Raw genomic sequence first — 9,500 nt, 5'->3', positions numbered from 1 at the left:
ATGTATTCTGTTTAGTATTTTTCTGTTTAATTTTGTCATGTCTTGAGTCTCATGGAAAAAGGCACACAGTGAGGTTTGTATGAAAAAGCCATAGAGCAGAAAAAGGCAGATAGTGCAAAATTAAAAGAAAAAGCCATAGATATCCTTAGAGTTCCTTTGTTCATCTATGTTGTGTCTCATGATTCTGTGGGAATCCCCTTGTAAGTTGGGTTAGCACTTTACAGTTTGTAATCAGATTGATTATAGTGAAATTCCATCATGTTTGTGATGGAGACTGGATGTAAGCTGCACTGCACTTAGCAGCTGAACCAGGATATATCTGGGTGTAATCTTCTACTCTTCTCTCCTACATTTCTGTTTCTACTGCACAGGAGCAAAAACCAAAATTATCTCGTGCCAAGTGACGAGACAAAAAGAAAAGTCTCGTGGCTAGGAACGAGACAAAAGAAAAAGTCTCGTGTAAAGTGATGAGCTAAAATCAGAAAAGTCTCCTCTAAGTCCAGCAAGGGTTATCAAGCAAAAAGGGGGCTAAGATTCAACCCCCCCTTCTCTTAGCCACTGAAACCATCAGTATGATATTATGTGGAATAAAATGCATGCTACTTATATAGAGATTGAGGCAGAAATGGTCCTCATTGGTAGACAAATTAAATCATTCATATATATAAAGTAAAGAGCAATAAGCTATATCATATAAAGACATCAAGCAACACAACAAAATTTCATTCATCTTGAATATAAATTTGTCGTTCCTTGTTCTCTGTGTTATCTGTTTGCTAATAAAGATCCAAATCGAAGAATAGGGAGTAACAAAACCAACATAATAGATACAATAAAACGCCTTTATATAACAAGTCAAATAGTAAATATCAATAATGACAAGAAATGAAAGTTCTTGACCTAAAAAGTAATAATTAACCTAATACTTGAGATAACAACTCAAGATTGTATTGGTTAATCTGTAATTCTTAGATATAACAAGTGATATGTTAGTTTTTAAGGTGCGACTCATGGACTTGAAAGGTGAAATTTGTTAGTGTGCGACATCTTAAGAAGATAATGAAGTAGGAGTATTATGAGAAGGATGTTAAGAAGATTTTGGTACAAGTTGAAAGGTTAGTCCTGATGTTTGATTTTTGGATGTTCTTTGGGAGTGATGAACGAAGTGAAAAGCACTATATGTGTTTGACTTATTAAGGAACAAGAGAGTGTGAATGTTAACCACATCTTGTTAACACAAACTTATCTTGTAACCTTTTGTATCTGATTATACTTCTTTCTCATGTTTGGTAAAAGGCTAAAATTATGTAACATTTTGCATACTGTATCAATTTTCAAAGACCAAAATTTTTGTAAGGAAGGTAGAATATAATGTCTCAAGATTTTTTTATTACTATCTAACCCTCTAATTTTATCAAAATTCCTAAACTACCCTTACCCCTCTTTTTCCAACCTTAACCATAATCCAAAAATTTCTAATTTCATTACAACACATACACCTACAAACAGGAGAAAGACAGAGAGAAAGGGAGGAGAACAAAAATCAGAGGGGAGAGATTGAAGAAGAAGGGAAGAAAAAGAAAGGGAGAAGAGGGAAGAGACGACGCTAGCAGGGATGGGCGCCGCTATTGCCATCACAGAGAAAAGAAGAAACTCACGAGAGAGATAAGAGTGAGATCACAGGCCTTCCATCGAGAAAGAGAAAAGCGTGCAATGGAGAAGAGGAAGGAGGGAGTCCTGTCGTTGTTGCTGTGCCCGTCGCCGCTGCTGCCGTTGATCAAGACCGTCACCGTCCCGGTTGAGGCCATCGTCGTCGACAAACAGGACAGAGAAGAAGGGCGCGAATGGGAGAGAGAAAGGGGAGCTCTGCTGGAGCTCATCGTTGAGATGCTGCTGCCTTCCACCACCACAAGACAGAGCCAGCCTTCTGTTCTTCCATTGTTATTGCGGTTGCCTCCGTTGTAGGTGGAGGAGGTCACCGGAAAAGGGATTGTTATGTTCTGCTTCTGCTTTTAGTTTTTCATTGGTTGCCGGAGTCTATTGTTGCCAAGAGCCACCATTGCTATACCTTTACCTTGGTAAAACAAACCACATTCTTCTTGTACTTGACATCTCTTTCTATTCCTGTTTTGCTTCTATCTACCTTACTGTCTCGCTCCATTTTCGTGCTATCTTTTTTGATTAATTTGCTCTTGCTATTATTTGTTATAGGCTAGAAGTGGTAGTGATGTTGCTATTGTTGTCGAGATTACATCCGTAATATAATCGTTGCTGTTGTTTGAAAGGAAGTTGCTACCACTGGCTCGGTCCAAATTCTGCGTTCTTTCGTTTCATTCTATTCCAATATTTCTCACCTTTTAATTCGGCACTCCGAGTTTGGTCTCTTCGATCCCTTAGGACCACGCTGTAAGTAAACTTTACATTTGTAACCATTAATCTTTCGATTTATGCCCTTATGAGTTTTAATTATATTTATAAAATTATTGTTGAAGAACTTTGATTTGATTAGAATAATTGATTTATTATTATATTTGAATAAATATTTTTACGAAACTCATACCTTAGAAATTTTACATGAGACTATATATATGTTTGATAAAACTTTATATTATTTTAGCACATTTGATTTTATTCGAATATATACTTTTGAAGCATTGAAATATTTGTTAGTATTCACTTACTTTGAAATTGTGATTAAAATTGTGAAATATGTTTGAAATTTCTTATGATTAGAAAAGTATGATTGAAAAAGATTTTTGATGAGGAAGTATTATCTTATTTGATTTGATTCGATACCTTATATATTTGAAAGATCAAAGATTTGTTGTCTTTGAAATTATATGTTTTGAATTGGTTTGGGAGGCTCGTATTAGAAAACCGTAGTTAACGGCGGTTATGACATTAACGTAGATGTATCTAACTTAGACTCCAGCTAGCAGGGGTGTTGCTAGCTTAATGTATAGGCCACACGTTAGATCTGTTATTCTATTAGGACACACAAGAAGAAAGGGCTACTCATAAAGGTAGAGCTGCCTAAGTGTAGACTTTTGATTTGATTTCTGTATGAGAACTCCCTTATTGATTAACTTATTCATATAAATTATTATTTTCTAACTAAAATTATTTTTATAATAATGTTTATATGGTCTCATGTGAATTATAGATGTATTGTCTACTCACTAGGTTGCAAAACTTACTCTATTTTTCTAAAAATATTTTTCAGGAATAAATATTTGATTATATGAGTCTTCTATTCAAGAGTAATAATCTGCAATAGATATCTATTCTTTGTTAAGTTATTAGACATCATCTGCTCCATATGTCACCGACAAGATTCATCTATATTTATTTATTTTATTTTTATTTAAAATATGTAATTATTCATTCTAAAAAGTATAAATTTATCAAAAATATTTGTAACATTCTTATTTATCTTATATTCGAATCTGTTAGACTTGTTAGATGACTATTTTTCTGAGCGCCAGTTATGACTATTTTGGGCTGTGTCATATATAGTCTTAATAACCACATGATATGAGGGAATATGTTGGACTCTTACATATACGTATATTAATAAAAAAAATAATAATTCCAAAAAAAAAAACTTTCAAACTTTCAATATTAAGTTCCTAGCAAATGAATTACAACAGATTAATGAATTGATTAGTTAATTTTCCAAAATGTTCACACTAATGAAAGCAAATTAAATCATTTGAGAGTAATATTGTAAAACTTAAAATTCCAAGATGCAAGAGTCATTATTACTAAGTGAAAAAAACAATAGTGTGTTAGCTAACATATGACTTATTTGTATTTGTAATTGAAGAAGCATAAACTTCTCATATTGGCACCGCCATGCAACCCTAATTTCATGTCCAATTCTTCTTCACCAAATCAAATAGCCCTCCTGATTTCAATGGGAGTTTCTGATAGAGTGATAGTGGTGTGGAAATTGAGCAAGAAGCCCAGTTTGTTTAACCAAACCCATTTGAGAGTTGACATTTGTCTCCCTAACACAAAACTTTAATATTATTTAACTACCTTTGACTTGCTTGCATTAACGATTGAAAACATGGGTAGTTCACTAGTTCTATATATATTATATCCATTATTATTACTAATATTGTTAACTATTTTTCATTTCATATTAAACACTGGTTTCATGTACTAAAATTGAAATTTCTTGCAGGATCTCCTACTTTTGCTTGTTATGGCCTTGTGGGGGGGGGGTGAGACTGCATCTTCTACTGTTATCAATAAACCCAGTGGAATAATTTGGTTGGCAGCACGCTTTTGTTGAACCATTTTGGATTTTTCGTATGTGTAGTATGAATGCATCTTTTGCTGTAATAAAATAGTCAATGTTTATTATTAACGTGTTTTGAGGTGCATTTTTTCCAAGTTCTCAGATTATCAGATTTAGTAGTTCTCTTCTGTTCTGAGTATTATCAATAAACCCAGTGGAATAATTTGGTTCACACCACGCTTTCGTTGAACCTTTTCTTACTAGTAGTATGAATGCAACTTTTGCTGTAACAAACTTGTTAATGTTCATTAATATGTTTTGAGTATTATATGTTGCATCTTTTTCTAAGTTCTCATATTATCAAATTTAATAGTTCTGTTTTGAGTATCATATCTGATGAGTTTGGAAAACTCTAATTTAAATTAGTGATGATTAAATATTATTAATGTGAGATTAGACAGGTACGTTGCGAACACTTCTTGGGTTCAAAGATTTAATCATGCAGTAGTAAAGCACCTTCCAAAACTGAAATCTGATCATGCCCCGTTATTACTTGATTTGAGATCTTCCAAATATCCTGGCTCCTCTACTCGCCCATTTCGGTTTATTGCGGCATGGATGACGCACAATGATTTTAATAACCTGCTAAGGAGTAGTTGGGATGTTGATAATCAGCTGGAGGTAAATATCTCCACTTTCATGGAGGCTGCTAAAATTTGGAATCGAGAGGTGTTTGGTGATCTAATTAAAAGGAAAAATCGGCTACTGGCGAGATTAAATGGTATTTCTGCTCATCTCAGTTTCACGCCGAATCCTTTTCTTGATAATCTTCAAATCCAATTGTGGAAGGAATTGGAAACTTTGCTTATTCAGGAAGAAGTCTACTGGAAGCAATGTTCTAGGTGCAATTGGATTAATTATGGTGATAAAAATACTGCTTATTTTCATAACACTGCATCTGCCAGGAGGAGAAGAAACAGAGTAACCATGATTAAAAATGCAGAAGGACAGTGGATTGATGATGTGCAACAAATTCAAAATATTGGAGCACAACACTTTCTTACTCTGTATACTGATGATGGGAATTGTGAGAAACTAAATGCTCCAGGCTTGTTTCCGACTCTATCATATGAGGAGCAAAATCAGCTAGGAAGATTGGTGACTGTTGAAGAAATCCAATCTGCTATGTTCTCTATGGGAGCCTGGAAGGCGCCGGGGCCTGACGGCTTGCCTCCGATGTTTTATCAAAGCAACTGGGAATCTGTTAAAACCTCGGTGGTAAATTGGGTTTTTCGGGTTTTCAACAATCATGAAGAAATTAAAGTGGCAAATAGCACTTATATATCGCTTATCCCGAAGATTGATACTCCAGAAACTTTTAGCCACTTTCGGCCTATTGGGCTTTGTAATGTTTCGTATAAGCTCATTACAAAGATTATCTCTCATCGGCTGAAGCAGGTCATGCCCAAATTAATTGGCCCCTCCCAGTCAAGTTTTGTCCTTGGCAGGCAGAGTGCTGATAATATTATCATAGCCCAAGAGGCCATCCATTCCATGAGGATCAAGAAAGGTGCTTGCGGTTATATGGCTATTAAGATAGATTTGGAGAAAGCCTATGATCTTTTGAACTGGGAGTTTATCAGGGATACTTTAATTGAAGCTAGATTGCCAGAGAATCTAGTTGACCTGATCTCTCATTGCTATTCGTCTGTGGAGATGAAAGTCCTGTGGAATGGTATCCCGTCTAATTCTTTCACTCCTTCCAGAGGTATTCGACAGGGTGATCCTATGTCACCATATCTCTTTGTTTTATGTATAGAAAGACTGTCGCAGATTATCTCCTTTGCTGTTAATCAGAATTTTTGGGAGCCAATGGTGTTGAATAGAGGTGGGCCGAAACTCTCCCATCTTTGCTTTGCGGATGATATTGTTCTATTCGGAAAAGCTTCCATGGAGTAGGTTGAAGTTGTACAGGGCATTCTGGATTTGTTTTGTAAATGTTCGGGTCAAAAGGTAAATTATTTTAAATCCTGTGTTTACTTCTCTGATAATATGTGCTTCGCTAGGAAAAAAGAACTGAGTAATGCTTTGGGAATGAGGTTAACAAACAATATGGGTAAGTATCTTGGAGTCCCTCTCCTTCATGGTCGTTCGAAGAAGGAAGACTTTCAATTCATATTAGATAGAATGGCTAATAGACTTAGTTCGTGGAAGGCTACAAATCTTTCTCTTGCGGGCAGAGTTACTCTCACTCAATCAGCACTGGCGTCTATTCCTTCCTATGTCATGCAGACCATGAAACTTCCTCTAAGCATTTGTGATAGCATTGATAAAATCTGCAGAAATTTTTTGTGGGGAAGTGTTAGCTCGGGGAGGAAACCTCATCTCATGAGTTGGGAGAAAGTTTGCCTTCCCAAAAGCCAAGGCGGTTTGGGCCTCAGACCGGCTAGAGTGTTGAATAATGCAAATCTTATGAAGCTGGCCTGGAAGCTAATCCATAATAAGGATGCGCTATGGGTAAAGATAGTCCGCAGCAAGTATGGATGTGGAGATGACTCCCTTCCACTTATCACAAAACATCTATCTTCGTCCAATGCTTGGGAAGGTATCTTTCATGTTTGGAAAAAGTTTGCTGACAATCTTGTTTGGAGACTTGGGTCCGGTGAAAATGTTAACTTCTGGAATGATCATTGGATGCCAGGGGTACACCACCTGATTGATTTTGTTCAACCCGAGGTGTTTCCTAATATGTTGGAGGAACGGGTGTGTGACTATGTATCAAACCGGAGGTGGGATCTCAATCGAATTGCAGTAGTCCTAGGTGACGATTGGATTCCCGTTTTCAGGTCGACGAAAACACCTGAACCAGAGATGGGAAAAGATATTCTAGCCTGGCTGTTGACATCAGACGGTACGTTTTCTATCAAGTCAGCTTGCTCTCTCTATCTAAGCCCTTCAGATAATTCTAAAGCTGAGTTGTTTTCGAAGATCTGGAAGCTTGAAGCTCCCCAAAGGCTGCGTACTTTTTGCTGGCTTGTTGCAAATGAAGTGCTTTTAACAAATGAGATTAGAGTCAAAAGAAATATGACTCAGGATGGATCTTGTGTTAGTTGTGGTGAGGCAATCGAATCGATGCTCCATGTGATCCGAGACTGCAGAGTTGCGAGACAAACATGGATGAGCATTGATGCCAGATTGAGATTTGGTAACTTTTTCAACACCCCCCTTCTCCCTTGGTTGTTGGAGAATTTATCATCCCAATCCCTCTTCAAAGGGGTTCACTGGCCCCTCCTTTTTGTATGCATAATGAATGCACTCTGGCTTCGTCGAAATAAGGTGATCTTTGATAGCGATGAGGCCGTAGCAGAGAATAGCATTCATTTTTTGGCCTTCCGTTTAGCGAAGGACTACTCTATGGCACACCTCAAGCTTGCTCAGAGCAGGAAAAAGGTTTGCAACTTCATTGAAAGACAGATCAAATGGAAGCCACCAGATCACCCGTTTATTAAGCTCAACTCAGATGGCTCTGTGTTAGATGGAGGAAGAGCAGCTTGTGGTGGGATCCTAAGGGACTCTGATGGAAGATTTATAGCTTGCTTTAGTGCGAATTTGGACGGTGGAACAGTGACGACAGCGGAGCTTTTGGGAATTTTACTAGGCCTGGAGCTAGCTTTGAATATTGGTTGCTCTCATCTGATTATTGAAGCAGACTCCCTTGTTGCAGTGAAGCTTTGTCTCCAGAAGGAAATTGACTTACATGCTACTAAATCTTTAGTCTTGGCTATCAGAAACAGATGCAACAGGCTTACTAGCTAGAATATTCATCACCAATTTCGGGAAGCAAATACTTGTGCTGATAGGTTGGCTCACTTTGGTCATAGTCTTCCATCTGGCTGCCATATTTTCTTCAATCTGCCCTCTTGTATTTCCTTAGCTTTTCATGCTGATTCTATAGGTATTGCTCTCCCTAGAGTAGTCTCTATTTAGTTTTCTTGTTTTTGGGCGTTTCTGCCCCGATGTTCATCAAAAAAAATATTATTAATGTGATTAATTACAAAATTATTAGTTGATATTAATTTACAAATATTGATTTAAATAATTTTGTTTTGCCGGATTTTACATTTGGGTCGAAAAAAAAAAAGATGCATACAGCAAGCCCATTAAAATTATTTTCAGCTTTGATGCAAAACTTGTTTGGTTCTTAAGGCTGAAATAATAATTTGATCATTGGGCCAAAATTCAATCATTATCATTATAAGCCTAATATGCTTACTCAGCCTTGGTTAAAATGATTAAGTGACTTGGCTGAAACAAATTATTAGTTGGACCAGTTTTATTTATCATTGATACAAGCCCAAATAATTTTGCTTGTTTGGTCCGAAACCAATCATGAATGAAAGCAAATGTATTGCTTCTTGCTTCCAACGGAATCCATTTCCACCATGAGATGGAATTCAAATTTCATTAAAGAGAAGTTAATACTTGCATTGGAAACATGAGAGAGAGTTGGTCATTGATGTGATGGTAATCATCAATGCTACACGCTACTCTGCAAGGGAAGTAAAAGCAATCCCATTTCAATTAATTTGATTCATTTAATTGCTTTTCTTCTAGCTCTATCTTCTCTCTCATCTTTCTTCTACCTTCGGTCATATCATTACAGAAAAAGCATGGAGGCTATGGCTAGACATCGAAAGGAAGAACAAGCAACAAAGACCATCACAATAATGACAAGAAAAAGCAAACTAAAAGTATGTTGTGGCTAAGATTCTCTTTCACTTGTGGTAAGATTTTGTGAAGAGATCTTGGCTCCTCCATACCAAAAATAGAAGTGAAGATCTCGGCCAACAGAAAAGAAGAATCTTGGGATGATGGCTTGTCTCTGATTCTACTCAACCACCACAGGATGTAGCTACAGTAGCTACGTGATGGAGAAGGAAGAGATTGGAGTAGATGAAGCTATCATCATCATGAAGCATCAAGGGCCAGTGATTCATCTTGGAGAGCAAGGCAAGGATGAAGGGCTCGGATTGATGAAGATTGGTGACCAAGGAAGGACTAGAGGTAATTGCATGTTGGGTTTTGCATGGGTTATCTCTTCTCTCTCTCTCTGGCCGAACCGGTTCTATTTGAAGAAGAAGAAGATTGGCTTGGTTTGTTTGGTTTTCAACCTTGGAGGCTTCTTCCTATAAGTAAGAGTGAACAGTCAAGGTTTGATTCAAGGAAAAGAAAAAAGTGAGCACGGAGTTCCTAT

This window comes from Arachis hypogaea, chromosome 19, assembly GCF_003086295.3.
Source record: "Arachis hypogaea cultivar Tifrunner chromosome 19, arahy.Tifrunner.gnm2.J5K5, whole genome shotgun sequence".
Classification (NCBI taxonomy): domain Eukaryota; kingdom Viridiplantae; phylum Streptophyta; class Magnoliopsida; order Fabales; family Fabaceae; genus Arachis; species Arachis hypogaea.
This window is presented reverse-complemented; position numbering follows the sequence as displayed.